This window comes from Zonotrichia albicollis, chromosome 4 (genome assembly GCF_047830755.1).
Source record: "Zonotrichia albicollis isolate bZonAlb1 chromosome 4, bZonAlb1.hap1, whole genome shotgun sequence".
Taxonomy (NCBI): Eukaryota; Metazoa; Chordata; class Aves; order Passeriformes; family Passerellidae; genus Zonotrichia; species Zonotrichia albicollis.
The window spans coordinates 24,465,703-24,489,629 of NC_133822.1; the positions used below are offsets into that span (position 1 = coordinate 24,465,703).

At 39.3% G+C, this 23,927-nt stretch overlaps 1 long non-coding RNA gene across 1 annotated transcript in view; it reads left to right on the forward strand.

The window, feature by feature from the left end:
* LOC113458706 (uncharacterized) overlaps positions 1-23,927 on the forward strand; it is a 124,532-nt gene that overhangs the window by 83,676 nt on the left and 16,929 nt on the right. The window contains exons 5-10 of the long non-coding RNA XR_012579940.1: positions 11,632-11,839; positions 14,779-14,920; positions 17,928-18,160; positions 19,045-19,120; positions 20,391-20,517; positions 22,958-23,070. This is a non-coding gene — a long non-coding RNA (uncharacterized LOC113458706). The remainder of the gene's footprint in view (positions 1-11,631; positions 11,840-14,778; positions 14,921-17,927; positions 18,161-19,044; positions 19,121-20,390; positions 20,518-22,957; positions 23,071-23,927) is intronic.

Here is a 23,927-nt window from a genome sequence, read left to right on the forward strand (position 1 = left end):
TATTAAAATGCTACTTATGCTGATGTTACCACTTTTTTATAACACACAAGAAATTCTCACTTTGTGAATGACAGTTGTTAACGCTTTCTAGTTACCTGCAAAATATTTTAGTGCTCGACCATAAATGACGAATGGGTGGCTACCACAACCTTGTAAAACATTTAAAGGTGTGTCTATAGTTACATGCAGCAGGAGTTTACAAAGTCATTAACAGGCAAGGGAGGAGCAACTGTTTGTAGACTCTGGAGGCTTTAGTATTTAGAATCCCCTCCCAAGCCTATGAAGTTTTGCTGGTGCCTCAGTGGATTGATGACCTAAACTTTGCAGGCATCTGGGAGTGGAGATGAATGTCATCTTTCTGCAGAAGTAGAGGCAACCAACACAGCTTATCAGTGATTACAGAGGACCAAATAAAGGGACAGGGAGTGATGTTGGATGGGTGAGATAATATTTTGAAATCTGTGTAGCATTCCTTGAGCAATGCTCAGATGCTGGCTTTCAGCTGTGTCCCTGCACAAGAGCCAGAGACATACACCCATGCCCACCCAAAACCCTTCACTTCGTGCTGACTCTTCTCCATGATCCAACCTTGGGCTCAAATCAAACGTGATTTCTGCCAGGAAGTCACACTTGTGACCATGTGCTGCTGCTTAGCCAGTGCAGCTGATTTGTACATTGAGGCTTTTACTTGGTGGTAGGGGAGCCATGGAGAGGCATCCGGCATCTAGAACTGTTTTGCAAATCTTAACTAATGGAGCAACCCTCAACAAGAGGCAGCATAAGAAAGAAAAGTAATTTTATTTTGTACAAACCAGGTATCACTCAGGCACAAGTATTCTTCTTGTAGTTTTACTGTTCTTTCCTATTGAGAAGCTTGCAGGTGTGTCTGCACGTGATTTGTACAAAAATATTTGTGGCCACAAAGAATTAGGGAAGCTAGCTATTTAGTTCTCATGGTGTCTTCTGGTTTGTTCTTAATGGCAGTCATGTGGCTGGATTCTGAATGTGTCTTTTACACCTTTTAAAAGTTGCCAGTGACTGTGAATCATTTGTCCCTCCTTTTGTCCCACCTCTGTGAGTCCTTAGGTAAAACTGCTGATTCACTCATTGTTCTTTTGTGTCTTTCTGGGTGCAGGCTGTTGTATTTAGGTTGTCCTTTGTTTTTCTCAATCTGGATGTTTCTGTAAATAGAAACTGCAGATAGTTGTGAGAGAGACTTTATGATCTACTAATTTAGATGCCATTAGCACATGCTTTTCTTTCATCCCTTTTTCCTCCACTTCTTCCTGTTCTCCCACATCAAAACGTTTCTACTTTTGCTCCATCCATACCAAGGCTGATATTTTTTCTAAAGCTCATCACAGAGTTGTTTGCAGCTCTTCTACTTAACTTGGGATCTGATGGGTCTGGGAAGGCAGAGGATTGAGAAATTTTCTATTGGAAAAATTTCCTGCTGGTTATGGCAGCAACTCCGGCTTGTTTCAGCCTCACAGGGAGCAATGAAATATCAACTTCTAAAAGTAAAGGTGCCTCACATGAATGTACAGGATCATGATAAAAGAAGCTCAGTTTACCTGTGCTCTGACTCTGGTTGCACAATTGTCTTCTCAAACAGTAGGTTTGTGTGAAAAACGCCAATCACTTGTTTTAAAATTTTTAAAGTTCAATAGTAATAAAATGGTTATAAAAATAGTAATAAAAATTAGAGCAATAAGAATATGGACAATCAGAGTTAGGACAATAAAGGACAATAAAAAGCAAAGAATCATGGACGTCTGGGTGTCTGGCACTCTGCCATAGAAACATATTCTGCTAACAAAGGATTAACCCTTAAAAGAAATAGCCTGTTGCATATTCATATATCTCATTCATGATGCAAACATTCCTTTCAAACTATGGATTTTTCTTTTTATTGTCAACTTCCCCCCCTCATCTTGTAAATCAATTGCCTTGATCCCCATGAAGTCTGGCTTTTCCCAATAAGGAGGCATAATTCTTCTCTTGAGGTCTTGGTGTCTTGTTATCTCTGTGTGAAGAATTTAGTGATTATTTTATCCATTCCTTGAGGTAGTTACAAAGAGTATCTTACATCACATAGTTTATATTTTAATATTGTGCTATAGCCTAAAAACTACATTTACCACACTACTTAAAAGAGATTAATACAGCATAACTTTCTAACATAACATATAGTATTCATTTCAATATTTGCCAAGAGCCAATCATATAATAGCCATTTTTTACAGTTTGGAAAGGTTAAAAAATTCACTTTCTCATCCTGCTGCCCAAGGAAATGCCTGGTCAGAGCTCAGGCCGCAGATGGCCCAGTGGGATAGACTTGCCCCAAAAAAATCAAAGGTAGAGATTCATTGTCTTGCCAAATGACATGGTATTCCTGAAGAGGAAGGGGTTCCAGCTTCACATAGGGATGGAAAAAGGAAATGGTGAAGGGCCATTTCTTCTAGATGAGGCCCACATAAGAATCCACCACAGATGAATGTGAGCTTTACAAAAAAAAAAAAATTTCATCATCTCATACTATTCTAAAACTTAATATAAGAAAAATTACCTGATCTTACAAGGAGGTTAGAGATATTACTTAATGTTTGTGAAGCAATAAGTAGTATAGCAATAAATTACATGGGTGTTCCTATGAGAATGTTACTAATTGTGTATTCAGGCCGGAGCTTAAATAGGATATAGTAAATGAGGCATGAGGCCATGCACTTAGCAATGAGGACAAAACGGGCTAATGAATCACTGCTCATTAGTGGTATGCCATCCATGTGCACAGAAAGGCTAAAGGTGCTGTGTAAAAAGGTACATGTTATCCTGTAATTAAAGATTTTACAGTGCATGTAAGAGTTACAAATTTAATTTGTCTGGGAAATGTTAAATCAGGCATTTCCTATCCACAGGAACACAACTTTGCAAACCTTACACTTTTTGAATAGAGGCTTTTTACAGAATTCAGTAAAAAATGTTTAAATATTGTGTTTCCCCAGCTTGTTTTGCCCTTGTTGGCACTGAGCTCCTTCTCCCATGCTGCCTTCGCCATCTGGAACAGACTAAATGGCTTTCTGAGTCACCTTAAATCCCATCACCAAATCCTATCTTCTAGGCCTATAATTCCTGTCCCTCTTTTTCATAAGACAACTCAGTCCTGTTTCTTGACCAAGCTTGTTTCCATTAAACTTAGAGCTCTGTCAGGTCTTGCCTTTTTTCTCTGTGTTTTTATACCACAGAGACATGAATCTATAAGATGCCAATACATCTGCCTACATTTATTAATATAAAATGAGACCATCAGTGATTTAGTATTCTGAAGTTTTCCATGTCAGATAAATCAGTTCAGAGAAATGTTTAGTTCCTTCTAAATTTGGTTTTAATGAAAAAGCAGCAAACTGACTATGTATGGAAATTCAGACTGACTGTTCTCTTTCTAAAGAAATCTGAATTCCAGTCCCCTGTTGAAGATAAAGGTAAATGAAAAGCAGAGGATCAGATTGCATCCAGAACTGGATATCATCCAATATGTTTCAGTTTGGTATCAAGCTTATATTATAAATACAGTCAACAGGAAATAAATATCTGACAGTAAAATGGATATTAATCAAGTTCAGTACTGATACCTAACTTTCCCCCATGCTCAGCTTATACCATTTCTTTATGTTTAGGTGGAGCTTGAGTGATTCTAGTCATGCATACCATTGTTACTGATTGGTGTAAAATCCTCTTGCTTTACTTTTAAAGACACATTTTAAAAAAATGTAGAGCATGTGCCCAGTAAGGAGGGGTTGTACCATTGGGATGGAGGTGTGTGTTAAAATTACAATTATATCATGAACCAAGTTCATCCAAGGGGGATGATTTCACCATAGAGTTCCCCTCCCTGCAAAGATTTCAACAGTGCCTGGCTGCAGTCTCTCCACACTGCTCCACCCTCCACCCCACCCCATCCCATCCCATCCCATCCCATCCCATCCCATCCCATCCCATCCCATCCCATCCCATCCCATCCCATCCCATCCCATCCCATCCCATCCCCCTCAGCAGGTGCTCATAGTTACAGATCGTGCGTTTGGGGAATCCCTGTGGAATACGTCTCTGAGCATGCCAGCCCCATTCCATCCAGGGAGCAGCCACTGCATTGTACCTTTTAATTTCTGTACTGTTATCATCTCTGCTAGGATGTGAATGACTCCTCTATTTCCTCCAATTGTACCCCCAGTCCTCTCTTTGAGGGGTCTCCGGTCATCTTTCCTCACCTGTGGCACAACAATCTCTCTGACCAGCACATAAATAATGGCCTCTGATTCAGGGTAGAAATAACAAGTAGTGCAGGGGATGTTTTGACATGGGCATCCACAGAAAGTGGAGATGGCACTTGGTGTCCTTGGATATTTTGTTTCTAATATGTTTTTACTCTAATTGTTCCAGTGTTCTGCTCCTTTACATCATTTATCCACCATTACTTTATAAGATATACTAGGTTATTTTGTTTTCCACTAAATTTAAAATATCATGCATGTTGGTTCTTCTCATCTCTCTGAATTTGTCAAGTTGCCCCCAGTGTGAGCTCTCTGTGCTTTGGATAAGGCTGGTACAGAGATGCTATTATCTCCACCCTTCTCAGCCTCCATGGCTGGCAGAGATGACAGATCAAATGGTCACATCCTGCGATTTTTCCTGGTAGCACAGAACCAGTGATTGTCCAGACACTAAAAACTCTCCTTAATTGAGATTCTCAGCCTGAAAAAATACATTCATTCGTTTGACTTCAAAATTCATTTGTATAGTATTCACTGTGTTCTGTGTTCTTTTAAAAAATGAAATAACATTAAGACAGCATGCAGATGAAATTGAAAGAAAAGAAACCAACTCTTCCCTGCTGACAAGCTAATTTTCAGTGCTTTAAGAATTACAGAGTGAAGTAAAATTATTTTATTGCCTTCTTTCATCATTATGCCACAGTACTAATTATGCTCCTGGTGTTCTAAAGTTTATAATGCTATTTCCTGCCACTGAGTTCCTATTTCTTTATTCAATTAATTCTTTAAACATATGCTTTATGCTGCTAGTAAGGCCCTGGTAGCAGACTATCGTCTTAGAATGACACCAGTGGATAAATTTTCATCCATTGCAAAGATGGAAATGATGGAACAATGGCTGTATAGAATAAGAACTGTAGAAAAATTATTAATATTTTTCAGAATGATCAGCATATGCTGCCACAGAGTGAATATGAAATCATCACATTTCAATATGGAAAACTGATGAAGTCTAGAGCATAAATAATGAAAGTTATGCAAACACATCTTTGCATGCATATGAAAGACTGGACTGTGCAAGGCACTATACAGCCTATAAGATACTTGCTTTGTTGCCATCACTGCTTTGCATAGACTTCAGTAAGAGTGACTGACATTTCAGACACATTCCCAGCTGACTTCAGAAAGATCTTAGGAATTTCAATCAAGAAATGAGCACATTTCTGATAAAGATGGACCCACTGCCACAGCTCTGATAGGCTTAACATGGAACAAAGGGTTGTTGCTGTCTGGTCTGGGAAGTGTTAGCAAACTGCTTGCCAGCATAGGCAAGCTTAATAATAATAACCAGCTTCAAGGTGCTTCCCAATCACTGCTAGAAAGAGTTGCATGAAATCTGACTCTGTTCTTGTTGAGTATAGTAAAGTTATTGCCAGACAAAATACACAATTGAAGGACTAATCACCGAGGAGAAACAGTCCCTCATGGGAACCATGCTTGTGCCACTAAAGGGAGTGCCTTATGGCAATTTAGTCCAATGGCCAAATGCAGTAAGACCTCAAAAACATTTTAATGTAGTTCTTAAAGAAATGTTGTGCCTTTTCCCTTGGCTTCTAGCGGCCTTTTGGCCCCTGGGGATTTCTGCACAGGTGGGACCCCAGTGGCACCCCTGGGACTGGAGCTGCCAAAGGTGATGGCAAAGGGTTTGGCAATAATAGCATAAAATAAATTAAAACAACAAAAAAATAGGCAGCCAAGTGCTGGCTATAATGCACCTGGATTGTGCTGAGGAGAAGTTCTTGGCCAGGTAGGAGTTGAGTTACTGCAGCTCCTTTGCTCTATTTGAGCAAAGAGAGGCAAGCTTGGGACCAGGGCTGGAGGTTAACAAATGCTGAGGAAAATTAGGAAATAGGAAATTCCAGCATTAAGACTAAGGTTTTGCTATTAAAAAGCACATTTATGCCTGAATGAGGTCTCCAAACACAGGACATCTGTCATCAATGCACTCACCTGGAATAATTTAGTGGTGTGGGTTCCAACCATACTTTCAGCAATTGTCACAGGCTTGGTTTCAGACACGGTCAGACATCATTCTGGAGTCTCTGTTTCCATGTCCATATTTTTCTCTCCATTCACAGATTGCAGGTGCGACCAACAATAAAGCCATCAGAAATCACATCTCAATATTTGGGAACAGAAACTTTACTTGATCACTTTTCCTAAGATCTTTCAGCTATAATCAGGAAGTTGCTTATGTTTTTAATAAGTTGATGGTAGACGTTTTTATTTTTGATGAAAAAAAATTTTTTTTCCTCTCAGTAATTACAAAATTTCTGGTATTGACTGAAACAGTACATAAGTGCCGCAGATCATGTCAAGATCTTATTTCAAGAGCTTTGTCTTTCCTGTCTTATTACTCTACTTAAGAGTTCAACCTTTTCTGCGTGAAGACCACTAAGTTAGATATATCATTATAGTGATTTTATCATACAAGCAAGTGCTTAAAGCAAATTTAGATCATCAGAATAATTTCCCATTTTTCCTACATTTAAAGATATTTTATATCTTATTTTCTGTCCTGTTGCTAATTACCCTAAAAGAGGCTTTGTAATAGTAAAGGATTTTTGTCACTGAACCAGTAATTTTTCTGGCACGCTGCACTGCTAGTAATGCGATTGCTTAAATAAAAATTGGTGCAGCTTTAACATCATAATATATTCACTCATTTCTTTGTCTTTCATTCTAATAATGTAAGATATAATGAACTCTTGGTAGATATAGTAATATCCCATAAGTATTTCTACAGGATTTATGTTGTCATTTAATATTATTTCAAAGGACTAAACATAATTCTTGCCATTTTGCTCAGCTACTCATTTTGTAATTTTTTTGTTCTCCCGCTATCACAGAAAAGAAATGATCAAATTAACCATTTTAACAAGCATTTGCTAGTTGTGCCTACATACCATTCATTTAAATGACTTGTGAAATCAATCAAATAATGGAGCCTAGTCTTCTTTCCCTGAACAATGACTTCAAGGAAGATCCACCTCCCTCTCTGAGAAAGAATGGATAGCTGGGAATGCTCAGGGGAATAAAAGGATTTAAAGCACTGCACATAAAAGGCTGAGTAGAGGAGTCTTTGAAAATAAATGCAGGCTTCAACAAAGGATGAGAAAGAAAAGGGTACAGAGGGAGCGGCTTGGTGTAGATATGGGCAGCGCATACAAAGAGGCTGCTGAGGAGATGCATAATACCCCAGGAGAATGAGCTGTAGGTGCTGGGCTGCAGGCTGAGGAAAACACATTTTGATGAGGGGCACAGGATGTGCAGAGGCTGGCTGTGGCTGCTGGGTTAATGAAGAGACCTCAAAAGGAAGCCAGTCTGCAAAATTAAACTAATTATCTCAAACGAAGTGTTTGCATTTCCACTAGTATGCAATGAGCCTCTCCTCATACTCAAAAAATTATGAAGGAAAAAAGGTCTCTGAGCATGCCAGCTCCATTCCATCCAGGGAACAGAGAAAAAGAGATTAAGTCCTTTTAATATTTTAAAATTTATAACAAATCTTTTTTCCTATATCCCATATTTAGGAATAATTGGCAATAAAAGGCACCCGATTTCTTATCAATCCGGAGTGGTGAAAAGAATTGCAACATTATCTCACAGTTACACAACTTCTGTCTGAATTTTTTTGCATTTGTAGCAAAGTCTCACTGGAGGATTCTCTTAGAGCAGGACTGTAGTAGGCTGTAGCATTTCTAGTGAGTGTTTATGTGCACTTCTCCAGAAAGCAAGTAAACATGGAAATAAATGATTGAGGAAGATGGTGAGTAATCTTCCTAGATTAGCATCCTTAGAGTTTAAAAATCAAAATATTTAAAAAAAAAATTGGGCTATTTTCTCAGTTTTTGTTGTTTCAATAATTTGTTGGGTTAAACATGTAATTAAAAAGGAATGCACATGTGGTTAACATTTTTAATTGCATCAGAGCTAACAACTTAATGGAGAAATGCTTGATCATCATCACTGCCTGACTAAATTCCAATAATGTATATTCAGCCACCCCCAATTATTGAAAATAACAGTTGAGTCACGAGAATTGCTCATGGATATTTGGCATTACTGTGCTCTGAGACTACGTATTGGACCAGACCAGTCATGTGTCTGACCAAATATTGTAGTGGCAGTGTTTTTCTAAGAGTATTTGCAATGCTTGGTGAAGATCATGTTTGAGCAGTTCAATGATGTTGGTCTGGAAGAGCATAAAAATGCCACTGTCCTTCCATAATATTTGTTGAGACTCAAATGCTGCAGCATTTTCTGAATATAGGATACAAATTTTAAAATATATGTAACAATTGGGACTGTGCTGATTGTGACAGATAGACAGGATAACCTGAGGTGGGTGCAGGACTTTTGGATGCTGAAGAGCATCATCAAGACCGTCCTCTGTAAGTTAGTGTCATATTTTCACCATCCTCAGATGAGATTTCAGAACCCAGAGCCATGTCCAAATGCCTGCCATCCTTTAGTCTTGCAGCCTCTGACCATTACTCCTTGGCCACCAATTCCTTTGAGGAGAGCAGGTACACCACAGGGCAAGAGGATTTGGAGATTTTGTCCTTAGTAATGCTGTGGGTGACATCTGAACTCTTCAAGGCTTTGATCTCCAAAGCTTGATAAGATTCTTATCTTATTCTTGTACTTCCAGCCTACTGCAGCTACATCTACACACATAAGGCTTTGCTCCACCTCTGAGTGCCACTGGGTTTTCCTGCCCCTTGAAAAACTCCTCTTTCTGTCATGGCACACGTTTGTTGGAAATGTAATTTCCAATTCCAGTCTGCAATTACCTGAGTGTTTTGGCAGGTGTAAGAGGGTGCTTCCAGTGTGGTAGTGGAGACTGGAGTGTGGGGAAAAGAAAGATAATACAAAAAAGATGGATTCAGCAGCAAAAGGCAGGGAAAGTGAGAAAAGAAGGTTTTAGTTCTGAAATTCAGTTAACAGGATAAAGCAGGAGGGATAGACACTGCTAAATTGATTGAGGAAGGGCAGTTGGCAGCAAGGAGGAACATACATGCAGTACCCCACTGTGCACCTTCCTTCAGGCTTTGGGACCTCTCTTCAGGGTCTGACAGCTTTGGGGGATGCCTGCACCTTAACCACATACTGGAGCTTCTTGTTATGGGAAGTCCACATGAGGATTTGGGACCAATTACTCCATTGAGTTGGAATGCTGTAGAGTTCTGGTTTCATGCAACAGGAATCTGCTTTGTGCACACCAACATCACTTTGAGAAACCAGTTAATATGTGGTTTTGTGGGTACAGTCTGTGTATTTTCTTCAAAACTACCCTATTGCTATGAAGTAAATTACTGAAGTTAACAGAATGACTGTACCTTAGAAGTGCATGAATATGTCTTCATGACCATGACCAAGAATTTTTTTTTTTCCTTAAGGGTATTATTGAAAGGCATATGATTAAAAAGAAAGAATATGATTACTGCTATTGTTCCTGGCTTTCTGCAAAATGGAGAAAACTAGAAAGAACATTTTGTTAACAGGACAGCTTTGCAAAAATACAAAGAACATTCTCTACTTTGCTTTTCTACCACGTTGTAAATATTTCAAGCCCAAATAAGTTTGTGTAGTAGCTGAAAAATGCATTTATTTTCTAAGTGTAAATCTTTGAGCAATGTCATATGCTTCTTTCTTTAAAGACCAAATGAATTGAAAGATCTGTAGCTCTGAGGAAGTAAGAAAATAGTAACCAAGTGTGAAACTTGATTTCTGTATTTGCACCATAATGTTGAATTATTTGCATGTCATCTGTCTAAAGATTAACTTTTGTTGATTTCCTAAACCCTGAAGAATAGACTGAGCCCTCAACCTTGCAGTATCTGAAGCTCTGCAGAACTGCCATGGACAGGCCATACTACCTTGAAAATGAGCTCTATTTTAGCTTTCATGTGAGCAATTTTCTTTCATGTGCTTGTATTGCTAAGTTTAGCTTGTGGTTGGGTATCTCAAACCATGGCCAGATGAGCAGATACAGCTGGAAACAAACTTCCTGCCCTTGCTCTCTACCTGTGTCCTGAGCACCAGCTGGGGTCTGGAAGCTGGGGAGCTGGTTGAGATGATGGTCAGGGGTTTTCAGCAGCAGTGGAGATCCACTCTTGTGCCTCTCTGGCTCCCAGAATAGCCTCAGCATCTCTTAGCACACACAGTTCATTTTGTTTCTGTTGGGACCCTGTCCAAACTACACCCTTTGTTAATGAAATTTAATCTTTGTGGAGGCTTTAGACATCTTCTAGAGTAGATCTCCTTTTTCTTACCATGCATCCTACTACTAATGTAGTAAAACTAGCAGTGCAGGCTTGGGTTAGTTTAATATGTGATGCAGCTTTCAGGAAACCCCAGAATGTAACAATGTCATCCTCTGTTGATAATAATCATGAAAGCAGTCTTAAGTGTAGGGTTTGCCTTGCCTGTTGATGATTGCACCTGCTTCTTACATTTGTGAAAAGTAGGGATCTGAAAGATGAATTAACACCCTTTTCTTTTCAGTACAGACATTCTCTGTTTTTGATTCTTCCCCAAGCCTATCTTATCAAAAAGCTCATAAAAATGGCACCAGCCAAGTGAGTTCACTGTTAACGAATATTCTTTGATGCAGTATTTCATTATGTTTTTAAGGGTGAATCTATAGCTGACCACACTTTTTTTCCTAGTGAAGATAGGCTATAAAATCATATCTGGCAAAAGGAATTTTCCTGTAACTTCTTCATATTGTGGAAGATGGTTCTCTGCACCTTTTTCTGAGAACCTGGAGCTGAGCAAGACTAACCAATAAATGCAAGTGTGGCAGAGATCTGGACTGCAGAGATATACCCTCACAACCAGAAACCCATAGAAGCTGTTGCAGCAAGATGAGATATGGTTTGCAGAAGCTCTGAACCTCAGTTATGTTTGTCCCACAAGCTGTGACCAGTGTGGCCATGCTGTGAAGAAGTGCAATCCCGAAGATGGACTGGTAGAGAACTTTGCTGTAATTTCACTGACCCATCAAAACTTCAAAAAAGATGTGTACAGATATTCCTGTCACTGTCACTCCACTGCTTCACTGAACTAAAGTTGTGGCCCTTCAGCTTCTCTCAGCAGTTCTCTAAGCAGAAACACAGGATCCAAGAATAATTCTACCTAAGAAAGGGCTAGAGGTGGAAGATTATTGAACTGCAGTGTGTGAGGTGGGGAATGGCAGAAAGAAGTTCCTTTTTTGGTTCAGTTTGTCACTTCTCTTCCTCTGTGAGTTAATGCCTTTCTCCGTTCATGCTTCACTGATTCTCTCTCCCACTAGGCTCAAACTCTGCTCTCTGCAGCCAAGGAGTATGGGAAATAAATCCTGAATGCAGACAAGGGGGACTTGAGATCAGGAATCTCAGTCTGCAGGATGAACTGAGAAGATGGATACCCTAGCTGAAGTCTGCCAAGACTCAAGGGAGCACAGCAGCATGCCAGATCCTCCCTGGATTTGAGCATATCAGCCTGCTAAGTGTCCAGCAAGGGTAAGTGTCCAACTGCAGTGCTGCTTTTGTGGTACACTATCACTGTTACAGTGGCTTTACTATAGAACTTGTCTCAAAACCAAACCTATTTCCCAAGCTAATGCCGAACAAGGCCTTGAAGACAAATAATAATGTATTTATATTGTGCATTTCTTTTTACCAGCAAACGTGAAAAAAAGCACATTGATCCCAGATTACAATGTTAGAGATGCATGAAGAACATCTGTCATTATGACAGAATCATAAATCATCATGCTGAAGCCCTGACATGCCTTTTTTCATTGGCGAAGTAATTTTTTAAAATGGGATATAATTAAGTTGCTTAGAGCCACATATTATCTATTTTAAGCCTATTATTTTTCTCATGTGAAAACTGTCAGGTGAAACACACTGGTTTGGTTTTGATTTTAAAAGAAACTAATAAAAAACCTGACCACTGTTCATCACAGCAAATCAGGGTGCTGCTAGGAACTGTCCCATGTGAAGAAATTATAAGGAAAAGAAACCTGTAAGTGAAACCATGCTGTAGGTGCACCAGCAAACCATCCTGACATGAAAGACAGATAAGGTAGGCCAGCTTATCTGCATAAGGAATCCTCCAGTGACTTGAATATCAAAAAGGAAATCCTACAAAGAGTGAAATCAAGGGCATATTGTAGAAGCAGTGGCCTGCTTGGGCAATCCTGACCTTGATTAACAGCTCTTCTTCCCATGGGAAAGCACATACCAAAGGGTAAGTCCAGCCATAAATACCTGTGCTTTGATGTACAGCCCAGAAAACTGGGCTGTGAATGTGTGTGGGATCAGTGATAAGAGCTAGAAACATCAGCTCTACTTTTCTTGGTTTTGTGTGGTTACCTTCTCTCTCCTACTGGCTGGCTGTCTAATTGATCATAAAACTTGTACACAGAAGAAACATGTAAATATTCAAGTGAGTTTTATACAATCCTGCTTTATGACAAAGTGGTTGTCTGTTATTCTTAATCTCGAAGCATTTAAGTGAGATGGGTATCAAAGCACTGGCAAAAACATCTAGGGATAAATGTAGAAAGAATCAGTTGCAAAATGAGTTATAAGTTTCCTGGAGCATAAAATGGAAGAAAGAGAGATTCTATAAATACTGAGAAGTTAGAGGGAGAGAAGGGCAGAGGCACAAATAACAAACACTCAGAGTTGAGGGAAAGTTTTATTGATTTTGCTACTTTCTTCACATTCACATAAGCATTAATGATAGGTACTTAACAATGCTCTTTTTTTTAACAGAATGATATATGCCAGAATAGGTAAAAAACAAGTAAAAAATGTTTGAATGAGTGAGATGTACGCAAGTCTCTAGTGCTTGCTGAAATTCACTTGATACCTACTGGGCTCTTGACTTATCCCTGAAAGTTCCTGAAGGACTGGATAAGTCACCAGGGCCTACAGCAACTGTGTATCCTAAGAAGGAAATACAGTCAGCATCATACTTTAAATTTTTGGTAATTAGCAGAAATCTGACATTATAATATACATTTTGCACATTATTTTAAAGCAAACATGCACTTGATTTAAAGTCTTGCTCTTCCTTAATTCTTCCCATCATGGCACCTAGGTTTTAAAAAAAAGAAAAGAAAAATTTAGTGAGGGTTTTTTTCTTAAATTTGGCCTTCATAGCAGGCTTAGATTTTGACACAATTTAGAAGTTGTTGGCTGTTTGCAGGGTTGTAACCATTCCTGCTTTTAAAAATGGGAAGAAAGAACCTAGGGAATTACAGAGTGCTCTGCCTAATGTCAATACTGAGAAAGATAATGAGACAAATTATTAAGAAGTAAATTCATACACACCATGAGAAGGTGATAAGAAGCATCCAACATGAATTTATCAAACTAATCTGAATTCCTTCTTGAATAAGGCGACTGGTCCAAAAGATAAAGAAAAGCATTTCAAATTACTGTATGTAAGACCCAAGATGTATCTTGACCTGAGTAAGGCTTTTGACATCATTCTGCATGCTCATAAATGAACTGGGGAAAGCTGTTCCATTTGAAATCACTCCTAATTCAATCCTCTGTCAAAAGTAAACCTAATACATGGTGGTTGGTAGCTGCACGTGGAGATGTCTTGCACAGCTCCTAATGGGTAGGCTTCTGTTAACCATTCAATGAAGATTTAGATGGCAGAATTAGAAATAATTACATTCCTATGAGCTTGGTAGGTGACAATATGTAAAGATTTGCCTAATGTGCTCAAGGACAGAATTAGAATTCAAAAATATCCTGGTAAGTTGTGAAATCCAACATGGAAATTTTGAACAAAGGTGATCACAGAGGGCTACATTTGGGAGGATGAAATCAAAAACATAACCACAAAATGCCACTGCAGATAAAGATCTAGTGATTAATGAGAGCCATCAATGAGCCAACAGTGTGATGCTGTTGAGGAAAAGAGATAAATGTAATTCTAGATTTTCTTGACTTGTCTGCTCATGGCAGTGTATGTAAGATGAGATAATTAGCGTGCTCTTCCGGGCACTGGTGAGGCCTCAGCTAAAATATTGTTTTACTCTGAGGCACCATAATTTCAGAAAGATGTAGATCAGCTGGAGGCAATCCAGAGATCAACAAGGATGAAGATTGGAAAATTGGATACATAAAGCAAGGTTGCAAGTTCTAGTTTTGTAATAATAATAATAATAATAATAATAATAATAATAATAATAATAATAATAATAATAAAGGTTATATGGTGTTCAACAGTCTTTGAGTACATAAAAGGCTGTTACAAAGAGGGTAGTTTTATGGTTTTTGATGCCCACTAATGACACACAGAATGTCATGGAAACCTTTTTCAGCTATACTACAATAAATAAGACAGTAACCCATTCTAACTAGAAGAAAAGATTACTGCTGGAATATATTACCCAAGAAGGTTGTATAATACTTGCCATTATTGATTTTAGATACAAATCAGAGGGACTGCCATCTGCACTTATCAGGACAGTTGTGGACTTTCTTTGAAGCTAGGAGATGGCCCAGGTGCATGTTTTGTAGCAGGTGGCTGAGATCACTGGAACTGTGAGAGAGCATACAAATTATCACAAGGTAATCCATAACATATTTTCACTAAGAAAGCATTTGAAAATTCCATGTGTGGTTCTGAGCATATTCAATTGCTGTTATGGAATATTGCAGAAGTTGTTCTTTAGTACTTTTTAAGCATTTTTCCTTTGATTTGGTGTTGTGGCGTTTTTGGTTTGTTTTTATTTTACTTCAGGAAGGCTTGGTACAGCTTTGATTAAAAATGTTGAGGAATAACAAGCTACATAACCCCTTGAGATTCTATCCAAATCTGTACTTCTATGATTCATGTGCAAGCTACTGTATTTTTCTGAGCTGTTGAAGAGTTTTGCAAGCACAAGTTAATTATTAAACTAGCTCTTTTCCCAGGGCAGTAATGACCTAATAATTTATGACTGTGCTCAAATGAGGAATTAAACAAACATATCCAGAATAAACACAGATCAAATAATCTTTGCCAATGGAAAAGGACAACATCTTGTTTTCATGCCAGTGAGTCGGCAAAACAACAGCACAGATATAGACGTCAGTAAAACTAACAAGTGCAGGCTTCTCAACCTGAGAGAAATTCTGTTTTAGTATTTCTTTCTATTCAAAGTTTTAGGACATTTCTCTATTTTGGAAAATTGGAAGAATGGGAAAGAGAAAAAAAAGTGTTTTGAAAAGCTTGGAAAGTTTTAAGGGCTTGAATTATAACTGAGCATTTCAACATTCAAAACCCAAAATGTTGCAGTCATGGTGCACCACACATGTGTATGTATGTATGTGTATGTGTTTGTGTATATATATATATATATATATATATATATATATATATATATATATGTGGGTGTGTGTATCTTAGCTAGGGGAGCACAGAATCCTCATATACACAAGAAAATGCCAACCAAAATTACTGTACAAGTAAAATAGCATTCTGCAATATGATATTTTTTATGTTAGCTCAAAATAAATCTCTTTAAAATCATACAAAGGAAAACTGAGCAAACCCATTTATTTTTCCATTTCATTTTTTTACTATTTAAAACTAAGTTTTTTTCAGAAAATATGCTCTTTGTTAGAAATTCAAACCCATATAAAACTTCTGACAAATTCTAGTCACTACTTAATATGAAAAAAATTGTCTCAAAAATGTCTTCTTGAGAAATCTGTGCTCATCAGAGTGGACTGTAGTGTTAACCAAAATATGACAGTAAACTGTGTTTTCAGTCACCATTTTTATTTTAATCTAGCAAAAGATGATCCTCAAAGATAGGATCAGGGTTATGACTTTCCAGAAATTTGTAAATATTTCATGTCAGTGTTTATAGGCTATACTTCTGTTGGAGCCCAGGGCATTCCTCTGTCTGCCCTGGAGGACTTGAGACCCTGGCAGGGGGCTCAGAGACCTTGGCACAGAATCAAAAACACCTGTGCCTTTGATTTTAGCCCATGGAAAAAGTTACCAACTTTGTGCGAAGAATTACAAGCTACAAGGGTTTGAATAGAATGATAGTGAATTTATCACAGGGTGAAAAAGTAGATATTTTGGGGTTTTTAGAATGGGGTTCAAGAGGCAAGATGGAGGAATCTGGGCATGTCCTGTCCTTCTTCTTCTTGTCCTCCATCTTCTGCTGTGATGGTGGCACTTTTGGATTGGTTTAGAGTAGAGACAAACTGTCTAACATAGGTGATAGGTATTGGAAAATTATTGTAAATAAAGTACACAAAGTTCTCAGTACAAAAAGATAACACCACCCTGAGGGCGGTCAGTGTGCCATGAACTGACCTGCCAGACAGATCTCAGTGGGTAAGAGAAAGAATGTTATAGATAAGAGAAAATAAACAACCTTGAAAACCAGAGCCAAGGAATCCCAACTTTTTCTTCAGTTGCAGGGTTGGGAAAAAAGGCTCTTTAATACCTCGGGAGCTATTTCAGCAACAACAAACCCGAGATACTTCAGTGAATATCCACTGGTTCTTTTGTTCTTTTAAAACTATACAGGACATTTAGAGACCAGAATAAGGATTTCATACTGCACAAGAACTTTCTTTCTTATAAGAAAACCACTGGAGCTTATGAATTTTGCTGTGCAAATGGATGAATACTGACAGAATACATGTGCCTTGCATCAGGTATATCATTAGGTACCTCACCCTTGGATCCATGGCAGTAAAAAACTTGCAGAATTTCAAAGACCCTGGTACAAACATGTCAGGTGTCAAGGGCAGCCTTAATCTCAAAGTACAGGGAGGGACAATTGGACAGTGGGAGCTGGGGTTAATGACCTTTAAAGGTCTCTTCCAAACCGAGCTCTTCTGTGATTCTGTGACCCAAGGGGAGAGAACTCAGCTGAACTGAGCTTGCTCAGGGCAGCCCCAGTGAGGTGATTTCATTGCTGGGGCTGTAAATATCAAGGTGGACTCTTTGCTTTGCCGGCCAGGGTGTTGGTACAGCCCCATTGCACACGCCAACAGACTAAAGTGTCTTAAGCGGCTTAAATAGCTTTAAGCAGCTTTGAAGGCTTAGATACTGTAAGCTTATAAAGCAGTTTAAGCTGCTTAAACCACTCTAGGACTTTAACAAGGGCCCCACGATGCAGCTCCTCGCCTGGTGAGTGAAACAAAGCTGGCTGCAGCTCCCCCACCATGGGCTGGAAGGATGGAGCTGCAGGGCTGCCACGGATCCAGCCAGGAATCTGCTGATATTGACATACTTTGTCAATGATGTTGTATGAAATAATGCATCATATACTTTCTCCCCTTGGTTAACTCATTGTTACTTTCTTTCCTCTTAACTACCTCACTTCCCCAGCCACTGCTGTGCCTTTTTTTCCTATTTTCACCAATTTAGCTCAGGTTCTTTCAGTATCTCTTTTCTGTCTAATTAATTCTTCCTAAGAGATCAGTGGGCTTTTCTTACTGCAGTGATACCTTTCATGAAGAAAACACGTCTCAATTCAGCCTATTCAATTCACAGAGCCGTGCTGGGGGTAACTGTTCATTTGTATCAGGATGGTTTAACCTAAATCTAGAACTTTTTTTTCCTCAGAAGAAGGGCATGAGTTGATAGAAGCATTGTGGAAAAACCCAACCATGTAATCCCAGGAAGTATCAGTGGCAGTCATTAAGTTATCACCTACAAAATCAGGAAATCAGATGGGAGAGCTTTGTTCAGAAGAAGGAATACAATGCACTGAATTTGTGTCACAGTTTCTGGCATTTTGGACGTTTCGTAAAGGATGTAGGAGGAGGAAGTCTGGGAACAGCTGTCCAGAAAAATGGGTAAATTTATGTTCCTGCACTGAATCTCTTAGGGCTGAAAGGGCTTTGTTTTCAGTTTTTACTCCATCTGTCTGAACTTGGGGTATGCTGTGCAAACCACAAGTCATGTTGTTCCTACCAAAGGATGTAACACCCCCTCCCTCTTACACAGAAGACAGCAGCTGAGTGTAGGTTTGGTTTGGTTTAGTGACAATTCACTTTGAGCTCCCATGCTAATAACCAGGGCAGTGGTGATAATGCACTGGAGCACTTGAGTCAGATGTAATATCCTTGCTGCAGAGGATCCTCTCAGGCCTGCATCACCCCATTTTTCTTGTGTTTGAATTCCCTTTCCAGTTCCTTTACAAGGAACCTTCTCCTCTTCCTTTGTATATCTTTCACCCATTTCCTGGGGCTGTATCCTAATTTCTCAGGTGTTCTCTCTCTCCTCAGCTTCATTGGGCCCATATTTTTCACAGGTTTATGGAGTCCCATCACATGAGCCTTTGTATATATCACACACTTCAATCACAATTTAGCTAAGAAATCTAGCTATAAATCTTTTCGTAGTCCAACATTGTGTTTGATAGACCTGAGAGTGTAAGCAGGAAGAGGGATAATGGTCAGCCCTGCTTACTGATCTATTTTTGCTGATTATCTATGTTATGCATTCCTAAATGACACTACCTATCACCATAGTGTGTATTGAGCACACACCATGTCAAATGTGACATAATTATATAAACATCATTTAACACTTTCATTAGGGCTTGATTTATACCAAAGGTTATTTTTTCCAGTATCTTGAAAGCATGTTTATCTCCATTTTTATTGAAGAAAATGATTTGTAGCATGATCTATTTTTTTCAAGTCATCAATGCATTTTAATCTCTTCTCCCATTTAGCCACCTATCAATAATTACTTCCTTCAAGATGTGTTCAAAACCCCCACATATGTTGTCGAGAGGATTCACTTGCTTGGTGAGTGATTGAATTATTTTTTCTTAAATATTGGTTTGATATGCTCCCATCAGGTGCTAGTTAACAGATATATTTGTAGTGCAGTATTAAAACTTGGGAATGTGGTTTCCTTGGGTTCATGACTTGAGTCTACATCATCCTCCTAGCTGTCCCAGCTCCTTCTCCAGCTCCAGCCAGTTTTGTAGGAAAAAGGACAGGTTGTTTGGACTACCTGTGGGCTTTGTGATCAGCGGATCAGTGTAAGCTGTTTGGTATCAATACAGCTCTCAGGCTGGAGAAGTTGCCTGCCGTCCCCATTCCTTCAGCTTCAACAGAAATTTGGGTCTTGTTCTTCTCTAGGAAGCTGCTCATTTGCAGCAACAATTAATGAGGGGAATTGAGGAGGGTAAGGTTAATTGTGAGCATGGAAAAGTCATCTTTTTTGGCCCTGAAAGTTATATGAAGTCACCTATTCACAACTCATACAATTTCTTTGCCATATATGCTATTACATCTGAGGAAGCAAAGGTCCTACTCATGTTGCAAGAGAGTTTGGGTAGTTTCACAACTGAAGGATTTGTAAATCAGAAAATAGAAACCAGGCATCAGGTCATGTACACAGGCCGTGGTTTGGCAGACATTTACCCTTATGCCCAAATTTCAGTTGGAACTTGATTTCCCTTGATTTCCAGGAAAGATCAGGGTGTGTTAAAATTAACTCTGCTGCTTTGAGGTGGCAGCAGCACTGCAGGTTTGCATGGCTTGATAAACAACTGTGTGTGCACCAGAAGTATTTTGTTGACTGCATTAAGCCTGGTGAGGTCACACATCTGTGCTGATCCATTCACCAATGGAGAAGGAAAGTTTTCAGTGCTGCTGCTGGGCTCAGTCACCACGTGCTGGCAGGCTGCCGGGGTCGTGTTGCTGGGCAGATCATCAGGTGTTGGCCAGTCACTGAGGGCTGCTCACACAGCAAAAATGTACAGGACAGCAGACTCACCCTTCCTTCCTTCCCCAAAGCCAAGACAACTGTCTCCTTGATGAGCCTGTAGAATTACAGCTGAGCTTGCTACAGGACAGCAAGGAGCTTCTATAAGCTTCTATAAGTTTTTCTCATCCCTCCATCTTCTTCAGCATTTTCCCTAAACCTTGATGCTCCCACCACTTTTTAATTTTTCTTTTTAAAATCTTGTTTAGCTGAAGTAAAACAACAACTTATTTCAACTTCAAAAAATAACTTTTATTTACATTTGTTCCTAGCTATTTTTTTTTTGCTTCTTTCCCGCTTTAGTGTCTAGCTTCTTCAGCTAATGGATGACAGAGAATATTGCCTGAATCTATTATATACGTATGAACACCAAATTCCTACATTGCAGGACCAGCCCAATTCTTTGCTCTGCTGGAAGTCATCTTAAGAGGTAAACAGACTTTAAGATTTTAGGAAGAAAGCCAGAGTTCCTGCTCAACCACTATTAATTTCATGCATTCCCACCTGCATTCTTCATTCTGTAATTGGGCTGTGCTTCCATCTCCACCCACATCCTGCCTTGACACATATCCACGTGTGGATGACAGGGACAGTGACAGGTGAGCCACCAGCTTGCAGGCTGAGTCACTCCAGGAAGGCAGAGTGTCATCTGGCAGCCAGGATGGAGAAGAAGGAAGTGTGCCAACCAAACAGGTGATCTGAGCAATGCATGGCACCCCATATGCCAAAACAAAGGTTGCACAATGTTGGCTATGACAGAGAAATGTGGAGAAAAACACAAGAATGGCCTTCCAAAAATGGCCTTCATTTAGTAGGAATTAAGAAATACCAAAACTCAGCCTATTTGTTTTCATAACAAAGACGAATACAGCAATCAAGAAATAGAGCAATGGTGTAGTATAACCCTCTCAGCATTTTTGCTCACTTTTTTATGGGTGTCTTTTCTTCTGCATGGAGGCTCAAAAGCAAGATCACAAACACAATTTATGAGTATGGAGCAATTATGCTATTTGTTGGATTGTACACACAATAAATGGCTGTGAGTAATGTGCTATTAGCCTAAGCATTAATACCCTCACCACCTCTGATGCAGGTAACCACTGGATTTCTGCTGGTCAGGCAGATGGCAATCACACAGAAAAGTGCCAGACTCCATTGCTCCTTGCAATAGGATGATCCTCAGTTTTGCTGAGTTGCTATATTCTATTTTTATTTTTTTTCTCAGAGTTTTAGAGTTATTTCAGTTGTTAATTTTTCCATGAGTCCGCAAGTGACTGCTGCCAGCTCAACAATTTCACTTCCATTCTTGTTTCAGCTTTTTTTTTACATATCTTGCTTGGCCTAAGTTCTTGTATTGTCACTTATAGGTTAGCAACCTTCTTATTTTAGTCAAGCAGCCTTGGGGTCACAGAGCCTACCTAGGCCTTGTGTTAAAATAGTTTGAGTGTGAAAGATCTATCAATATGGTGGGAGACAGACTGATCTGTTCTTGTTGTTTGACGTATTTTTAAGCACCTTGCTGGCTTAAACGTGTGGGTCTTGCCAGATGGCAAAAAGACTCAGAAATAGATACTGACACAAATACCCTGCAGGGTCAGATGTTCTATATAACTGATGGTATCAGTGATGGTCTTTGTAATGCCAAGCAGAAGAGTCTGGGAAGGATGTGCAGAATGAATCAGGTAAGCCCAAAAAGGGTGCATCATAAAGAAAACAAAAACTCAGAAATAAAAATTCTGTAGTGCTGTATGATGATTGAAGGGACACAGACCATGCTGTGCAAGCAAAGCCAGTTTATTATATTAATCTCCAGTATTTATAGTCCTCTAATATCCATGCAAAACGTTCCACTGGGACCCCTTTGCCTCTGTTCCCTTAGCAACACTATCCCTTCAGTGATCAAGTCCCTGTTACATTCTTTTGCGCCAGCAATGTCCTTGTTACACCTCCTCTTGTCAGAGGTCAGAGTGACCAGACATGATATGCTCACTTTTGTTCTTGCCTTGAGTTTATCTCTCCCATGGCTTCCACTGTGCCAGGGCCACAAGGTCTGTGGTGCTACCTAGCTCATCTCCTCTAGTTCTCTGATCTTCCACATTGCTGAGACAATGAAAAGTGTGCAATTACAGGAAGGAATGTGAGAGTAAACAAATCAAATAATGTCCTTTGTAAAGATGCAAAGGAAAGATGAACAGAGATGTATCAAATACCTAAAATTGAAATTGAAACTCCTGCCCTGGTAGGAAACCACAGATCTTGTTTACCAAGTTACAAAAATCCTGTGTGGGTAGTTTAAACAGGAAGTGGACTGATCAAAAGCAAAGATAGGGAAATATGTACAATAGATATAATATGGACCAGCAAAGCATTTTAAAGAAGTCAGCAGCAGAAAGTTAGCCCTACTTTGACATGAGATTCTGTAACATGAGATGATGTGAATCTCTTTAGAAAGAGATTGCCGTTGGTGCGGTGATGACATCAAAAAAGCAAGTAGTCCAGTAGGTAGCAGCAAAAATGCATTGAAAGACATTTTGGTTGTAGAAGAAATGCTAAGAGACCATTGTGTCATTGCAGAAGTAAAATTTTAGAAGTTATTGAAAAAAAACCTAGGAAAAAATGCCAAATTTTTACAAGAGAAAACATGCAGTTGATAAAATATTAAAATGTGAGACTGGAAAAGTGTCTCTCTGCCCTATGCTATAGGGGAGGTCATTTGCAGTGGAATATCATGCAAGATGACACAGAATTGGAGGAGAACAACCTCTGGACTCAGGCCCAGAAAACTAGATATTCATGCAAAGGAACATCCTGAAAGAACACTTGCAATGACATCCTTTGCTCATCACCACCTTCATTGATTATTTTTTCAGGTTGCTTGACATGGGCCTCAGGAATGCCTGGTGGAACTTCAGCACTCAGCTCTCACTCTGTCATCACAGCTGTGCAGAGAGGGGTGGATGGCTGCATCTGGGAGTCCATCTGAGTAAGAGGCTGGTTCACTTTGAACTTTTTAGTTTTGGTGTGAAGCAAGGCTACACTTGCTTTCTGAGGCTGCTTAGGATTAACTTACATAGCTGCTGCGTGGGCAACATGAGCAGCAGCATTCTGTGGTTATGTGCAGATTGCACATATCTTGGAAGCATAAATTGTGCTAGTAGCACTGTGTTACTGAGCCATAGACCTGAAAAAACCTGTGAAAATACATAACCTAGCAAAAGAAGTAAGCCAGACAGGATTCAAAATCAGTTATCAAAGAAAACATCCCTGAAAGCTTAAAACCAAGCATCAAAGTCATGCTAGAAAACACAAATTCTGGGAAAGCAGAGCTTGCAAGTCCTGTCCATATCCCACTTCTGACTAATTAGGAAAGAACTGACAGTAAAAATAGGAGAGTCTTCCACCACTCATTTCAGCATATGGAAATTCAAGATATTCAGTTCCAGATGAAAAAACAACCCCAACTTTTCAGAATTATTATTTACATATAATTTTAATGCTAAAATAGATCCTGGAAAACAGAGACATCAAAGATGCTAGGAAAATCAGATGCCTTGAGAAAAAGAAAGAGTCTATGAAAAAGTCTGAATGTTGGTCTCTGTCCCAGCCCAGAGCTGAACTGCCCACCACCACCTCTCCTTCCACCACAGTCAGCAGGGAGCACAGGATTTAATTGTTGTGCATCCTCTGAGTGGAAGCCCCCAAGAATTCCCCCAGAGATGACCCAGTGTGTGTGAAGAAGACACACCTGACAGGAATGGTGGTGATCAATCCCAACTGTGTGTGCTAGAAACAACAAGATCATAAGAAATGGAAGATGCTACCTTCCACAGCAAGAATAAT